This window comes from Crassostrea angulata, chromosome 9 (assembly GCF_025612915.1).
Source record: "Crassostrea angulata isolate pt1a10 chromosome 9, ASM2561291v2, whole genome shotgun sequence".
Taxonomy (NCBI): Eukaryota; Metazoa; Mollusca; class Bivalvia; order Ostreida; family Ostreidae; genus Magallana; species Magallana angulata.
Window position 1 is genome coordinate 7,600,666 of NC_069119.1, and position 18,181 is coordinate 7,618,846.

Consider the following 18,181-nt stretch of genomic DNA (forward strand, 5'->3'; position numbering starts at 1 on the left):
TTTAGAGCCCTTTTGGCCCCTTATTTAAGGGACCAGCCCCTTTTTCTTGTTATCAAACGGAAGATCGTGTAAATATAAATTTATTTGCTCTATATGTTATGGTAAAATATTTTCAGGAAAGGAGATAAAGAACGAAAACCATTAAAAGGTACGTCGTTTTTTTAAACTCGATTTTCGGGTCCAGGCGAGCTTCGACGCCTTTGAAGCCAGACAACCAGAAATGCCTTTAAACACATCTACAATCTTTTGTCTACAATCCCTGAAAATTTAAATTCAATATCTTTTTTCGTTTAGGAGGAGATAGCAAGACAAAATGACCCTCTAAAAATCACTAAAACGTCAATATCTCCCGAACGGAAATGACGTCATTAAAATAAAAAATTGTACATAAGGTTTTTATCAATATCTACAAGATCTGAAATTTTCACGAAAATCGGTCAAGTCGTTTTCAAAAAATCGCTTGTACAAAAAAGCGTAAGAAAAAAAAAAATAAAAGGGAAAAAGAAACAAAGCAATAACAATAAGGTCTTCCGTTGGAAACGGAAGACCTTTAATATACTCCATATGTATGCTTAATTTCTCTAAATAATTATAGAGAAACCTGACCGAAAGGACGAATAAATAACACGTATCAATGTTCATTTTGCAAACAATAAATGTTGCAGTCTGCAATCTAAATGTTTATTAATCTTTACGCAGAAATCATGTATGTCATGAGTAGTCCCTGATTATTCCTCTTAACATTTGTGAATTTAAGCCAAAAAACTGGTCCAGTCCAAATGCATAGCGTTGGATTCTTAATCAAGTTTGTTTTGAATGTTGTCTTTGTGTCCTGTCGTTCTTAAGGTATCAATAAATAATGGTATTTATTTTTTCTTTTATCAAAATGAAAATAATACATAACAAGAAAACACAATTAAGGATACCTGACTAGAAGTTCTGGTTGTTTTAAATAAATAACCCATGAATTAACCCTAAAATTGTAATCAAGTACAGGATTTACCTGTTATACAGACGACTTACCATTTAACGTGTTGTGATTTAACAAACCTAAACCAGGAACAAAAATAAACCATACATAAATCAAACATGACTGCGTTCTGTCACAGTAGATGGAACATTTAAACCTGTGGCAGAGAATTATCCATGACAATTGCAAACCAACTATCATGGAGAAATCCGTACAAAGTGTACACATCCATCAAGTGCAAAATAAATTTTAAGAATTTCGCAAAATTAGCATACAGGAGATACGTTTTTACGCACCATAACCAAAATATTGTATTTATATGCAGCATAAAGGAATTGATACCATCTCGAGTATTTTTGTACCTATATATTGTTTTGTTATTTGTCCGGATTATCATTAACTGTTAAGCGTTCGGTTTCTTTTTTAGTTTCTGGAATTTTTTTAGCCACATACATTAAGTTGTTTACTACTCGCCATTTAGTATTGCAAACAAGCATGCTTTAATTTCCTAAGGAAAAATTGTTGACCCATCTCCTCCCCTTTCAAACGCCAATATTTAATATGTCAAGTTTATATCTCTTATTGGTCATTTTACTTTGTTTTGATATAAAATCCTCTGTTTAATCTTTGTTTTATTTGTTTATAATTTTAAATTTTGTAATACTTTAAGAAACCATTTTTTGTTTTAGGTTTTTGGCATTTTTTTTTACACCCCCGTATTTTTGCCATTTCTAGTCAATTATATGTTGTATATGCTTTCATATCCATTTTGTGAAATGCCAAAGAAGACATGGAGGTTTGTTATTTTTTACTTTTTATTTTTTTATTGGTAGCAGATGCTGTATAATTTTGTCTACCAAGTGTGACCATTGTATAATGAAAAAATTTCAATACTTTTGGCATTTTATAATGAATGCTATTTTTCAACACAATCTCTTTTTTATATTTTTTTTATGTTTTTATATTTGCAAAAAAACATAGCAGAGTAGACTCATGGAGAATTTGGGAGATGCAATATAAAGAGGATGGTATAATTAAAAATATGTTTAAGTATATATTTATATTTGAGGTGCAGATTTGCACTTTTATTTTTCCTCAGAGATACAATACAATGGTAGGTTTCCATTGGCACCCATCTAATGGTCTACCGGGACCATCGCCGTCGACTCCACAACCATCTACAACACCTGGACCACCTACTGCTCAGCCAGTCGACATTATCTTTACACCAAAATGTAATTGGTGTCCGCTATTCACGGATCGATAAATTAAACACTATGATTTAATCACAGAAACTCTAAAGCATTCATGTAAACAACGGAAAAAATCATCTGCAAAACAAGTAGAACATAACAAGTTTGAACGACCATAAATGATGTTGTTTTCCCTTGGACTGAAATGTCACACTTTCATTGGTTTAAACATAGCACGTGATTGCCTCATATATCTCTATATTTGTTCGGTGAGAAATAATATTAGGCAATACGGCCGTCATTGGCCGACGCTTTGCTTACTCATTTAATACACGAACCGCATGCCGTAAATTCTTAAAGTATTTGGAGTATTTGCCCTTTGAAATTCTTTAAAATTAGAATAGGCGCCCTTAGAATAATGACGTCACATTGTTTTGTCTGGAGCAGAACAAAATGGCAGCGTCGAAATTTGCTCAAATATCTGCAGAGGAAAGGGAGAAAACATTTAAAATTGAAAAGCAACAAAACATTGTAAGTAAACATGGGTGAAGCAAAGATTTTTAAAGAGTATTTGAAAGGTGAGATTGAAAATTTTGAAGAGTTTAAATGAGTTAAATTGGATGAGATGTTAGGCAGCTTGTACATGGCTTTGCGTAGATAATCGCTATTTGTAAATACATATATCGCTTGATAGTCCTCGGGAAAACAAAACACTTATTAGGTTAGTTACTGACTCACTACGGAAATATATTGGATTGATCAATCTCAAAGACGGCTCGGCTTCGCCTCGCCATCTATAAGATTGATCAACCTAATATATTTCCGTAGTGAATCAGTGACTAACCTAATAAGTAATAATATACATTTACAAATGTATTTTCAACGTTAATAAATGCTTATTTACAACCTTTGGTATTGTGCACTGTTTTTTGGAATGAAAACTATGAAGTTAGCAAAAAAGAGATACAATCTCTACTAGAGGAATTTTGTTGCTGCAGAAGAATAATATTGAGCGCATTGATTTTTAAAAAGAGATCTACATGTAATTTCACCCGCATGTATCAGAAGTTATCAAAAAAATATGTAAAAGGTTTTTTAACACAATATTAAGGTGCGAGGGGACATTTTTTATACATTCACTATAGACAGGGGATGTGTCTTCCGAACTAGAAATTCCCATGTTCCTATTCAGTACAAATGTCTTTATTCACACATTATAAGGCCAAACAGCACTTTGTGAGGACAATTACTAGTTCGAATGAGTAAATTTTTCTACATAGTGGATTTTCAGAGATTTCAACCCTTTCATATGTCTCCCATTTTTCATGATTTTTCAGATCTGAGTTTTACAAAAGAAGTTATGACTGAAGACTAAATTATTGAATGCTAATGAATCACAAACTTATATTTTTCAATATTTTATTCTAATGGCTGTAAAATATTATTATGGAAATCAAAATAGTTGTTAATAAACGGTTTTTTATTTTAAAAAATTCAATAAAGACCATTCAATGAGACTGAAAATGTTTACGACCTAGTGGTAAGTTCTTTTGTAAAACGCAGTCCTTCTTTTTAGACCCCCAACTATTTCCCTGCAAAGGGACCGTGAATATGTTGCATCATCACATGTAAGAAACTTACCGGTGTGTAGTTTACTATGTCCCATCTACCTACTTTTCGTGTTATTTTACCTCCTATCTTTAACTTGCAATTTCACCGTGTAAAGTCAGCACAACAGAAATAGCCGCAATTTTGCATTTTATTTTTGATTCACATATACTTAACATAGGGGCCTACGCATTTTATATCAATTTCAACAAGAGCCATCCCTCTTATTAGAAATGATCATCAGGCAAGTCATTTTATGAATTTTAACATCCATAAGCCTTCACGTACAGCAACTCTCAATTTTACAAAATTATTAAGTTTTTAAAGCATTGGGAAAACGCTCAGATATCTCCAAGTTGACTGTTTCAAATTTCCACATGCAATTCAAAAGTCAACCTAGTAGTAATGATATAATAAATTCACAACATTTTGTATCTTTATTTTGATGTTAAACATTAAATAAATTAACCAAGCCATTGGAGGAAAATACGACAAACATTTAATAGGTGGGAATAGAAACCACTAAAAATTACGAGCAGAGTACCGATCATACACAGTAATATTTTCATTCACGAACATTATTTAGTTCATCAACAATTTGCAACTGTTAAGTTTTCCTGTTATATAACTAAAATGAATAACAAACAATGCATGCTATTATTTCATCTTCTAGGGTACGAATTACCAAGAATGATTAGAACAGGCGTTTAGGTCCCGTTCCTGACCGTTAATGTCTATTTGTTATGAAATTGATGGTAACGTAATTACTTTATAAAACCATTAGTATTCGAATATATAGGTATATATGAGTTTGTAGTGTTTGAACAGGACCGTTTTCTACCGACTTTTATTTAATCAAAGAGGTTGCCCATTTTAAAATAAAGCTGAAACGACAGCTATGAGTGTGGTTCGATAAAAGAAGCAATATAACATAATTGTTTTTCAGAGATTAACAGAGACTAATGTAATGAAGAGAAAAAGAGAGAGAGAGAGAGAGAGAGAGAGAGATTAAATTCTATTTAATGGTTTGTCGCCTGAGATTTCATAATTATATTTTATTTAGCAGATTTACGTTAACCAACCTCGCTTGCATTATAATTACATACGTCATTTTGTGCAATTGAACTAGTCTATTTATAAAGACTTTTATTATTTTAACTTTTATTCCATACATACTTTTGGTTGTTGGAAATCTGTTCATTTGACTGCGTGATTGTACTCTCCTTTACCAAATTATAAATGTAATATTATGCTAAAATATATTGCATGAAACAGACCCATGCCTATATATCAAAATTAAGATACCGGTTGAATTGTTTAAAAGTGCATTGCGCCAACACATAATAAAGTATTAGGTCAATGTTACAATGTAAACGTTTAATCGTATTCAGTAGTGTTACTTCGTTTAGCCTAGTGTCCTTTCCTAGAAGTAGTCATATTGCAGATATGATTTGAAAAATAATATATGTCAGAAAGGACACTAGCTTAGTGCTCTCTCTCTCTCTCTCTCTCTCTCTCTCTCTCTCTCTCTCTCTCCGATTGCGTTTAGTCATTTTTTTCTGACACCTATTCTCAAAAACAAACGCTTGAGTTGATTTTGTAAAAAACAATATTTTACTCTAACAAAATTTGTAAGAAATTTTTTTTTTTTGGCCTTCACTTCGAGATATATCAGATGTCATGTTTCTGCTTGTACAAGATTTTCTTTTAAGGTATCAAAGATAGAGATTTCAAATTTCCAGAGATGTATGGGGTCTATAGCCTTTTGCATATATAAGAGTTCCGGTCGTCACCAGAATTTCTTTTTTTAAAACCTTTTTTCACACCTTTTTTTTTTATTGATAAAGACGTTTTAAGGAATGCAAAATGTGTAATTTCTTTTTCTCTCGAGATTTGGGTTCCAAGGTTCTGAAGCAAGCGTTCCCGTGGCGTAATGATTAGGGAGTGGGACTTGTCCCAAGGCGACCCCTGTGTAATCCCTAAGTGCTGAATGTGTTTTTATCAAAAAGCCAAAATAATACCGCCTTTTTCTAGCATAAAAACATGTCTATTTAAATCATTAGAGGGGGTAAATGGAATTTTAAGAAGTGTTAAGAAATGATAGAAAAAGAACAAGTATCCCGATAGCCCGTAAGGTGAATTCAAACGGAAGACATCTCGTTGTTCGCAACAAGATCCCGTTTAGTTTTAAATACTTTTCCTAAATAAAAGAAGACATCTGATTGATATACATGATCAAACGTTGAATGCAGAAATCTATCTATTATGTTGTATTGCGGAACATAAAGTTTAGATAACTAAATAATCGAATATTAAATCAAAAGGCACTTTCTGATACCTATCTTTAAAACAAAAAACAATTTTTATTTCATCAAACATTAATGTTTATTTCTGACTGATTCCAATAGAATCAACAATTAAAATCTAATCAAATGCAGAATTTGCCTTTACTATCAAAAGACGAACTAACGTAAAAAGAATTGTCAACATTACCAAAAACAAAAAAGACCGCACATAAATAATGTTTCTCTACATCATTAAATTAATTGCGCATTGTCAAATAAACAAATGACACATTACAAATAAAATACATACGTTCCAGAAAAAGCAAGGTTTGTTTCGACTGGAAAACTACTGTATCCTTTAATATAAATAAACTCGACTAAGAGATATAAACTCCAGCAGTTGGAACCGAAGGTGCAGGGAAAATGAATACAAAAACGACATTGAGTCTTCTTCTTGTTTTGATAACGTTTTCTTTTTTGGCGATCGAATTCACGAATGGATGGGTAATCGGTATGTACAAACGTTATTATGAATATTTCCTAAAAATGATATTTAACAGAAATTCCATAACGAATAAAAATTAAAACTATTTTTAATATTACTGATTGAATGAACAATTGTTTAATTGATTAAAGTTCGCCAATAGACTTTTTACTTTCTGCAATATCACCGATATTTTTGGCTAAAGATGGTTGTAGGTAATAGTTTAAATAAAACCATTATTTATTATCTTGCACAAGTGTAAACGATATTCATGGAGGAAATCCATATACATGTATATTAACGATCGTTTTTTTAAATGTCATCAGTTTATGATTTCTTTTTATTTTTTAAAAGTTTGGTTGATTTTTTTTAGGTCGAAAACCGTGGAATAAAATAAAGTTTCCAACTTGCATTTGCGTTACTATTCCTTGTCCTTGTGATGGATATCCTTCTATTGGTGATATATCAACGCGATGGTGATATACGTATATCCACCCCTACTTGTCGACAGCTAATAGAACAATATTGACAACACAACAAACGAATTTGACGCATCAATTGAAAAACATTTTACGACAATTGCAAAATATTTTACGACAATTATAAAACGACTATTATGGAGAAATCCGATCAAAATCTGACAATTACAACAATATTAAATAAAACTTGCAAAAATGTATCTAAGAACAAAGTGTATATTTAACAGCTATTTGTTTCATTAATGTTTTCTATATGATTACAAATGATGTCCACACTAAGAATGATATTATTTTTGCACCTTTTTTCTTTATTTCTGCATACGCATGTATATATAAAGCTATAATACTGTATATAAAGATTATATACTCGATTTTTCTATGCTTTAATATTGAATCAATGTTCCCGGTTCAAAGAAGTGTACAAATGCAAGTTCATCAAAATTTCATAACGATAGTTTAAAATGCAGGCATAAGCTTGTTGATGGGATAGATGTGAATAGGTATGGAATATAGAACAAACAAAAAGTTTTCATTGAATTCAAATTAAAAAGTGAAAATTACATTCCAAACATGAAATAAATCTCTGCACACCGCATTCTTTTTCTTAAATATTTTTGCATTGGTATAGTCACATCAATGACAATTGTTTGGATCACATTCCAGTTTGGAAAGTTGTATCTTGAATTGTGACGAAATGCGGTAAAAAATGGAGAACATTTCACAAATACGCAAAATTACTATTTTAAACCTTATGAAAAGAATATTCATGTTAGTGTGTTTTATTCTAAATATGTGGAAAATTGTGAACAATAAGTATAGTTAAATGTGGTCGTGGGTTGCACAGCCTGCCATATTAACTTATATACTTATTATATAAGATATACTTCATAGATATGCTTAATTTCTTTAAGTAATAATAGAGAAAGCTGATCAAAGGACGAGTAGATAACCCGTATCATTGTTCATTTCGCAAACAATATGAGATAGATAGATAGATAGATAGATAGATAGATAGATAGATAGATAGATAGATAGATAGATAGATAGATAGATAGATAGATAGATAGATAGATAGATAGATAGATAGATAGATAGATAGATAGATAGATAGATAGATAGATAGATAGATAGACAGACAGACAGATAGATAGATAGATAGATAGATAGATAGATAGATAGATAGATAGATAGTTATGGATTATATAGTACAAAATCGATACGTAGTGTTATCATAGGCAAAGACACTGGAAAATGAAAATATTACCAATTAATTCATCCTAAAAGTTTACTCAAGTGCAGGATTTACCTTTATACAGACGTCTTGCCGTTTAACGTGTTGTGAATTAACAAACATAAAACAAAAACGAAAATAAACCACACATAAATCAAACTAGACATGTCTACGTTCTGGGGGTAATATACAAATGTTATTGAAATTTATTAACCAATGCAAAAGACACATGATAGATAATACGCAATGATTTCGGAAAATTGCAAGGATTGTCTAGAGTTGAAATCTCCAGGTTTTCGTCGTATATAAACTTGACAGAAAGATGTGTTTTTATATAGAGGTATCAGAGAGCAATGGATATGAAAACGACATTGAGTCTTCTTCTTGTTTTGATAACATTCTCTGCAATGGCTTTTGAATTTGCAAATGGATTTTATATCGGTATGTTAAATATAAATACTTTGTTTCGATACACATTTCTTTAAAATTTATATATCATTGTTTGTTACAAATGACGATGCAAAAAATGTTATAATATGCTTATTAAGATTCACTTGTTAAGAAATCGTCAAATATACATTTTTGTGAATTTAATGTCAACTATATAAATTATAAAAATGTTATTAGTTAAAATATAAAAAAACAACAGTCAATTACATATATTTGATCTTGCTTCGTAAAACTTGTGTGACGTGAATATATATATATATATATATATATATATATATATATATATATATATATATATATATATATATATATATATATATATATATTTATATATTTATATGATTTAATATCCTGCAAAATTATTCAGCTGAGATTTCACTCAAGTTGCAATTGCATTTCTCAAAACACAATTTTCTCAGTTCTCAATCAGGTTGAAAATTTCACTTAGCTGTGTATTATTTATTTATTGTTACAGTAGTCCTATTTTAAATTTCCTGTATCATCCTCATCATTTTAAATGTTAAAAATCATTTATTTGTGTTTTAAGGTCATTATTTTTTTACACTTACAAAATTGTATTCATGCAATTTAGTTATTTCGAAAAATCCATACCTGATTCCATTATCAAAGTTGCGTCATTGTTGATCTCATTCTATTTACCTTACGTTTGATTTGATTTTTAGGTCATCAACCTAGTAAACCTAAATTTCCATCAGGCTGTGTTTGCTGTTGCCATCCCTGTCATTGTGATGGATATCCAATTAGTGATATATTTTACCCCCGGAAATCAGTAGATGGAGTACTTTCAGCAGCAATTTAAACATAACTGGCAACGAAACATCTATGACAATTGCAAACCAACTACCGCGAAGAAATCTGAGCAAAATGTACACATCCATCAATTCAAAATAATATCAAAATCTGCTGGAAAAAATTAATCGGGGATGTATATGTTTTACCAGATTATGTTTAAATATTGTTGTCGTTTTGTTTTGAGTTACTTATAAATATATATGATTTGCAATAAAAGTATCAGAAGTTCATGTTTCTTTTGATTATTCATGTATTTTTAAGGTTTTAATGCAAACTATTCTATGATTTGAGTTGAAACTACAGATCAAAATTTAAGTGTTGTTAAGATAGATCAACAGATTTTATAGAATTCAAATTCAAACAACTCGGGATTTTTTTTTTATCATGTCAGTTTTTGAAAAAAAATAACTTCATCATTTTTTAAAAACATATTTAGCATAGAAATCGACATTGGTGTTTTCGTTGGGGACAGGAATTGCTTATTCAATAAATCCAGAATGCTTTTCTTATTCTAACTGTTTTTGAGAACTTGCCACTTTATAAGTGTACATAATCAATTGTTGTCATGAAGACGGATAAAATTATCTGGAAAAGAAAGAGTACATGTACAACCAAAGATGCCGTCAAATACCACTTTATAATATAATTCATTCCTGATCAAGGGTTGGGTTTACTCAGGGGCAAAAACGTTTCCAGTAATAGGAACGAAAAACTACTAATTCTACATTGTAGCCCCACTACTGTGGTGCAGTGGGCCGAAGCCGATCACAGTTGTGTCCATATGAGGCTTCCGGCAAATTTTACTATCTGCGCACGCATTGCGCTTTACACTATTTTATTTACTTTGCAATGACAGCCTTATTACAATTTAAAATTGATTAAATCACGTAAATTTTTAAAAATGTTACTCTTATGCGTTTGCCTTGAAAGTAATTCAATTATAAAGTTACATGCATAATTATTCATATCACGTTTTTCTTTGCGTATGCGTAACAATATTAATCGGAAGTATATTTCGCCTACTAAAAGTAAAGCTTATCCAAGCATTGCAATTTCGGAAATGAACAAATCAGTGCTGTATATCTTATGTTTATCATGTTTAATGCATGTATCGTAATGCGTTCGCATTACATTAATAGAGCTGACCAATGATATAACATGCCAATCATTCCTTTAAAAGAAATACTTGTTTCACTTTCAAATAACTAGGTCAATGACCTACTTTTTATGCTAGTGACCTTCGAAAGTTTTCTTTTCAAAATTTGTCAAAATTGTCCACCCTTTCTAAGGTATTCTTTATTTTGTAATTATTTGAAATAATAAAACGTATGTAAGTTAATGATGAAATACAAATAGCTTTACTTATTCTATATTTTAATAAATCTTTTTATGCTTACATTTTATGTTTATTTTGGTTCGAATTTTCTCTATCAATTTTCAAAATTGTATCCATTTTGATCGAGTTTTACAAAAAAATGACTAGTAGAAGCTCCAAACCATTGATTGCCTAAAACTGTTCTTATTGTCTTTATTCTGTTGATTCTATCAGTATAAAAGGTCAATGATCAAAATTTCGGGATCTTTTTTAATCTGATTTTATGTATTTTTAAGATTTTTCCAATCGCGTGCCGGCTTGTGAAAAAAAATTATATACGAGTTAATACAACATTAAAATATGTAAAATGATATGAAAAAGCACTTAGAAACTGAACTTGTGCAATTACACCGCAACAGAAAGTTTTTAAGAGAAAATAAGGAAAATGAAAAAAATTGTGCGAATTTCCTCTGTAACAATATTAATTTACTTTTGTCGTAGCGCATCTTCCTCAAATAAGCAAAACATGGTTATCAACATCGATATTTGTAAATAACATTGTTATTTTGTGTTTATAAAACAACTTTGGACATCAGGTATTGAAAAATTTCAAACCCTGAGTAAACATAATCCTTAAAGATAGCAGATCAAATTTCACTAACTTTTAAAATTTGAATCTAATTTTTAAAAAACCTTAAAAGATAGCATATCAAATTTTTCGAATTTTTAGCTATTAAAACTAATTCAAACACAACTAAAATGAGAATAATCTTTCTTGTACATAATCTATAGTTGTATTCCTTATAAAGAGTTATGAACAAAAGTTTTCCTCTTGTACAATGTATAATAATGCAAAATCTGAAGGCGCATATGCTTGGTTGACGTTAAAGTTTACAATGTAGCAAATTTTTAATGTATATGTCTATTTCAGATAGCAAAAAAATATCTGAAAACCTAACGCTTTGTATCTATTTAGCAACACTGCCATTTAAAACTGTATTTCAATTCTTTAAGAGTGAAGCTATTTGTAATATTTTCAAAATCAAGAAAATCTCAATTATAGTCTAAATCACTTATGATTTCATCATCATTAAGTGCCTAAGTTTAATCAAAGTTTTTATATCTTACATATATTTGATATGTAACAATCTTAGTAAATTTTAAATGATGCCTTTGTGCTTAATGTTTTGGCTAATTTTTTTTAGCCGCAATTACAATGTGTTGGCATTAACCACCTGCTCTACCAGGACTAAGGCCGTCAACGGGAAAACCAAAAAGCACCTCCATTTACGCCTCCAGCACCATGACTAATCGTTGTTACACCATATTGGTGCCAGCTATCCACAAGATTTTTTTTTATGCCACTAAAATTGTTAATTATTCATGTCAGAAACAGATAGCACTGAGAAACAAACCGAACGAAAAAAAGAATGACCGTCACGATACAGGTTTACAACAGCAGTTGCAATTTAAATGTTAAAAAGTGGTATTGTTTACTATGTTTTAGAATCAAAAATACAAACTTATATGGAGAAACAAGAGGTACAAATACATTCAAAGATATGTGTTTGCATAAAAATGATTTCGGATGCAATGAAATAGTTTTTGCATTTATTTTTAGCCAAATGTTTAAAAGGTTATCAGTATTACTTTCAATTTAGCTGTCCTATTTCTTATTATATGAGTATTTACAATATCATATTACGTTTTATAAAGCCTAGGAGAACACTCGGAAATTTTGGCATTGATTGTTTGACATATTAATATTGATATGCAATTCTGAAGTCAACTTAATAGTATCGATACAATGTTCACGATATCCTGTATCTTTTTTGACGGTATACTTTTGACTAATTGACAAAGCAATTGGAGAAAAAATACGACGAACAATTAACAGGCAGAAAAAGCAACAAAAAATATTGCTAATCGAGTGCTATATCATCGAAGTTATAATACATAATCTTTCTATTTTCAAAAATCAATCTTTGTACATGTAGTAAAACTATTTATTTGATTTGTCAGGTAAAAATTCTTGACTATATTTATTTACTAGATCTACGTTGATTTGGCTTGTACGTGAGTTACAATTGTTACTTCGTGTTTGTTTCTGAAATGAATGGGGCATATTATTGAAGCTTTTAATCCTTTTTTTTCATTTTACACATTTTTTGGTCTTATGAAAACTGTTCATTGTACGAATTGTGTATGCATGTATTTCCCTCTTTCATATAATTAATGTAGTATGAAATCAAAATTCATATGATAATATTTAAAAAGTGCCTGTTTGGGACGGTAAGAGTTGAAATTGTCAACCGACGCGAAGCGGAGGTTGACAAAGGTTTTCGAGGCACTATTTGTTTTATTATACTGAATGTCTGCATTTTAAAGAACTATTTACTGCTTTTATACAGTAATGACGTTAATTCTATGGTGAACCGTACGCGCATAATTTAAGCGCATGTAACAATTCGTTGTGTTACCCGTTGCCAAGTGCGTTGCTATAGCTGAGGGTGATAGAACCATTATCAACTGCGTCTTAACCAATCAAATTTTTAAGTTTTTGGCATAAAAGTATAATAAAACATATTATTTGGAAATTTGAATTCTTATTCAGTTAAAATTGTTTAATGGTGCATTTTACTTTTGCATTACACTGTAAAGTATTTATAATATATGTGGGGTTTTTTTTCCGTGTTTGATATTCATTTATAGTAATATTTTGATAAAGAGGTAACTCCTTTTTCTTACAAGATTTTTTTAAGATAAATTGACGATGATTCTAAGGAGCAAGTTTTATTTTGACTTGGGAATACAGAAACTTACACCACTGTTTACTGGTAAATTATCGTCCCGTTTTATTTTTGCCCTTTCCGCCCTCGTTGACAACAAGCAAATTCAAGACTGAGCCAACTCTAAACAATTTTTAATAACTCTGTCAATTACAAAAGGTATACATTTCTAACCGTGTCTGGTTGAATTCAAGACGGAACTTAACCATTTTCAGCGTTTTCAAGTGTAGAAGGGCGAAAAAAAAACACTGGGCTAAAATAACACTGTATACATTAAAACATAGTACCGGGAAATATGGCACAAGTATTGGATGTTTTAATGATATTAAGAGTCCTTATTGGTTAGTTGTTTTAAAAATTTGGAATGATCTGTTTACGAAATTTGGTTAATATGTTGAATTGTAGTTGTATGAACGTTGTAAATATCAAAAGCTAACAGTTACCTCTAGAAATTTCACAGTGCATAAAATATTATAATATTATCTTGGGATTTCTGAAATTAAATAGACAAACACGTTATGTAATGCATGATAAATGAGATTGCAAATTTTACGTCTATTTAGAATGCATACATCATAACTATTATGCACTATAAACACATATAAACAAACGTGATAAGTGCATCGGCTGCGCACATCTCTGTTAAATATCCGTCAAAGAGAATTAAAAACGATATGACATGCATAAATTAACATGGATTGCACTTTCACAGATGCTTAAGAAATTCGAGATTTACTTTTAATATAAACAAGAAGAAGAAAAAGAAGCAATTTATAACGTGGGTTGAGGATAAGATTACTTTGGATTTGTAGTTATAGCTTTCAGTTTCTAATCAATTATCAAAACTCGGTATATACTTTTATCAGGGAACCACAAACCCTGGTACAAGTAATTGCCAATTTAATAATTTCATCCTCAATTATCAAATCCAATGTAACGCTTCGAAAAATGATCTTCATGACATATGTTGGTAGATTGGAAAGGAATTTGAAATTCGGTAAAATTCTATAAAAAGCACAATTGATTTGTAAATACGAAAATCCGCATCACGTTTATGTGTAGTAGATGCAATCTGAACAATTATCATGGTAGCTCAAAATACATTTTTGAATCTGCTAATTTCAAGATATCAGACTCTTTTTCTTCAAAATTTGCAAAACAAACAAGAAATAAATTAAAGAAAGATATGGTATAAAAATCAAATTAATAGTGGGAACAATTTTCAGATTTCTGAAATGCAGTACGAATTATTAACCTTAATATTAAGTATTTACCATACAGGCTATATAAGTTCAAATGCACTGCTCTTTACATTCATAATCAAAACACAAGCTTTATTAGCATACAAGCTCTCTCCTGTGAATCTACGCATATCATCAAATTTGATTAAAGAGCAACCCTATCATTTTCACGAAGAGTGCATAAATTTGTGAGAAACTGGCAGAAATCTCTTCTAAACTGCTGACAAAAACAAAGCTGATTTTCACTATAAATATAAACTCAAAAAAATTATTTAATTATTAACAGTTCATACTGAACATATGCCAAGAAGGGTCTAAAGGAAAATGAATTCCGAACGGACACTCAGTCTACTTGTTTTGATTGCACTATCTTCAGTGGCGATTGATTTCACTGATGGACTTCGTAAAAGTACGTATTATCGATAAATATTTCAAAGAATATGTATTATTGTAGGGCAAAGACGACTGAAAAGAACAATTAAATGTTCAAATATGGTTGTCATTCATTTGAGTTTCATTATTTGATAATTTTAATTATTTTAAAGGCGGAAAAATACACTGTTTTTGTAAGTTCTTATTTTGTTTTTTAGAATACAATTGTGTATACTTTTTAAACTTTTAAAACGCTCATAAAACCAACGTTTCACATTGTTTGTGCAAAATTTTAAATGTCATTCCCTTTCTTTAAATTATCATTGGATGCTAATTGATATCCAGCTGCCTTAAAATCTATTTCGAAAAGTCTGATGTATAAAACCGCTAGGGACACTATTAATATTGAGGTTTTTTGTTAGAGTTTATAGGTCTACGACGAATGGGACCAACCTAGTTTCCACCACGTCGACCACCCACACTATCACCTCTACCACGAGATCCACCACACCGACCACCCAAATTATCACTTTATGATTTCCAAAGGGTTACCTCCAGAGAAGTTACCAACATTAAAACCAGTGTCCAATTGAAAGCACCTCTTGCATCGGTATCTTGATAAAAAAAAAGGCGCACATAATGGTTGTTATCAAACAGACAGGACAAGAAATATTTTAAGACAAAACAACAAAAAGACAACTCTGATCACTACAAAAATAACAGAATTTTTTAAAAGAAATTAATGGTTATGCTGCATTAGAAAAACAAAAAACAGAAAAAACACAACATTCTTAGTAAAAGTTACCACTACAACTGTTATTGAGGACTATAGGTCAAAACGTATCTTAATTTCCTTAAAAAGTACAACTATTTTGACCAAAATTCAATGTTTATACAAGCATCTTGAAAATGAAGTGTAATGTATGTGATAACATTTTCCAGAACCAGGGTTGGCCGGGAAATACCAGTGCCGGGAATTACCGGTGGTAAATACCGGTATTTCCCGTCCTGGTAAATACTACTGATTTTCACTAAACTGAGAAATACTGGGAAATACTGGGAAATACAAATTTATAATCTTTTTTTCTTTACTTTGCACAGTGTAAATTGCATGTTTAGGATATAAGATATTAACAATAAGCATCAAAACACCATTTAGCATACTTCGCCATTTCACTGTCAGTTTATGAATTTATTCACCAGATCACCTATTCAAAAAGACTTCTACAGCTGCTAGAGTACAAATTTTAGCCTAGCTTTTTGTACCCCAAGTTTAGTGTTTTACAGATTTATAATTCAAAGCACAAAATAAACTGTCACAATTACTATAGGTGTTACAAATAACAATTAAATAATCACACATGTTGTTTTAATAATTGACTCTTGACAGTTTTGTGCTCCTGTTTTGGGGAGATATATACTATGACTATGAGTGGGACAAATTGGCTTCTCAAGTGTGTTGCATACTGAGAAAGTGACACAGGTCACACCTTATATTCATAACTTTCTTGGCCCATTTTCACATAGTACACTAAATAATCAGAAAATGGAACTTTTGATATCATGTTTATGATAACATTATAGATGCACCTATACCTGACTTAAGTCTTATTAAAAACAAATAACAATTGTGTATGAATGAACCATGTTTGGAATATTCATCAGAAGATAACCAATGAATTACTGGCCAGTCAAAAATTGTTAAAATTAAAGACTATTATAAAATTTTATAGCTGACAAGGTGTACTCTTGTCTACATCCCAACAGATTTGATTAAGACTAAGTATGAAGTACTTTAAAATGTAGTTAAACTTTATTTCCCAGTATTTCCCGGGAAATACCAGTAATTCCCGGGAATTCCAAGTATTTCCCACCGTCCAGGGAAATATGAGTATTTCCCGCTTTTTTGCCAACCCTGTCCAGAACTGTAGTAGTTACATGTATTATTATCAACTACATTTGTATGCATATTTCAAAGTTAAAGATTCATTTACCATTGTTACATAAACCATAAACTATGTGGATATGCTATGAAGATTTCTTGAAATAATCTTAAAAGGCAACTTTTTAACAAAGAACAATTTACATTCCATCGTTATATAATGGGCCTAAAAGGCTATATATGATATTCTAGAACAAAAATCAAGAGCGTTTTCATTTAATGTATACATTTCTAAAAAAAAAACAGTTTGGAAAACAAATTTGAAGAAAAAATATGAATTTAGAAATCTATGCTTTATAGACTAGCCCTTTAACTTTAAAATCTATTTACATAAAGAAGCTAAACATCAGATGGATCCATATGTCTTAAATTTATTTCTCACGAAGATATTAAAAGTTGTTTGACCAAGTCATCTAAAGCACCACAATTGAAACAAACTAACGATACATGTAAATATGTTAATTGTTTACAAGTAACATAGTTAAGAACCTCATCTTATAGGGAAAAATAGAGACGACTAAACTGTTGCTCGAACCGAGTTAATGTTTAGATTATATCACATTCTAAATACCGTATGGATATTTGAAACTAACAAAAAATAAGCAAAACAGAGGTAAAAAAAAATAACATTTTGAATGCCTGGTTATAAGTTAGTTTAAACCGAGAGTGTACATTAGGTAATATTTCATATAAAACTTATTGATAAAGGTATTATTAAAAAACAAGGGTCCATCCAACGTTACATAAGAAACAAAATAAATACTGCTAGGTCAATACCATAAAATAATACACAGATAGATAGATAGATAGATAGATAGATAGATAGATAGATAGATAGATAGATAGATAGATAGATAGATAGATAGATAGATAGATAGATAGATAGATAGATAGATAGATATTAGATAGATATTAGATAGATATTAGATGCAAAAGCAAAAGCGAAAATGCAAATTTTAGGAAAGAAAACCATGTCATAATTTCTTCCAGAACATTTAGAACAAGTCGG

The 18,181-nt window shown here is 30.4% G+C and overlaps 1 long non-coding RNA gene across 1 annotated transcript; it reads left to right on the forward strand.

The window, feature by feature from the left end:
* The first annotated feature begins 8,477 nt into the window (after positions 1–8,477).
* Positions 8,478–9,743, forward strand: LOC128162406 (uncharacterized). The gene is made up of 2 exons (XR_008240654.1): positions 8,478–8,691; positions 9,384–9,743. It is a non-coding gene; the product is annotated as an uncharacterized LOC128162406 (long non-coding RNA).
* Positions 9,744–18,181: the final 8,438 nt, after the last annotated feature.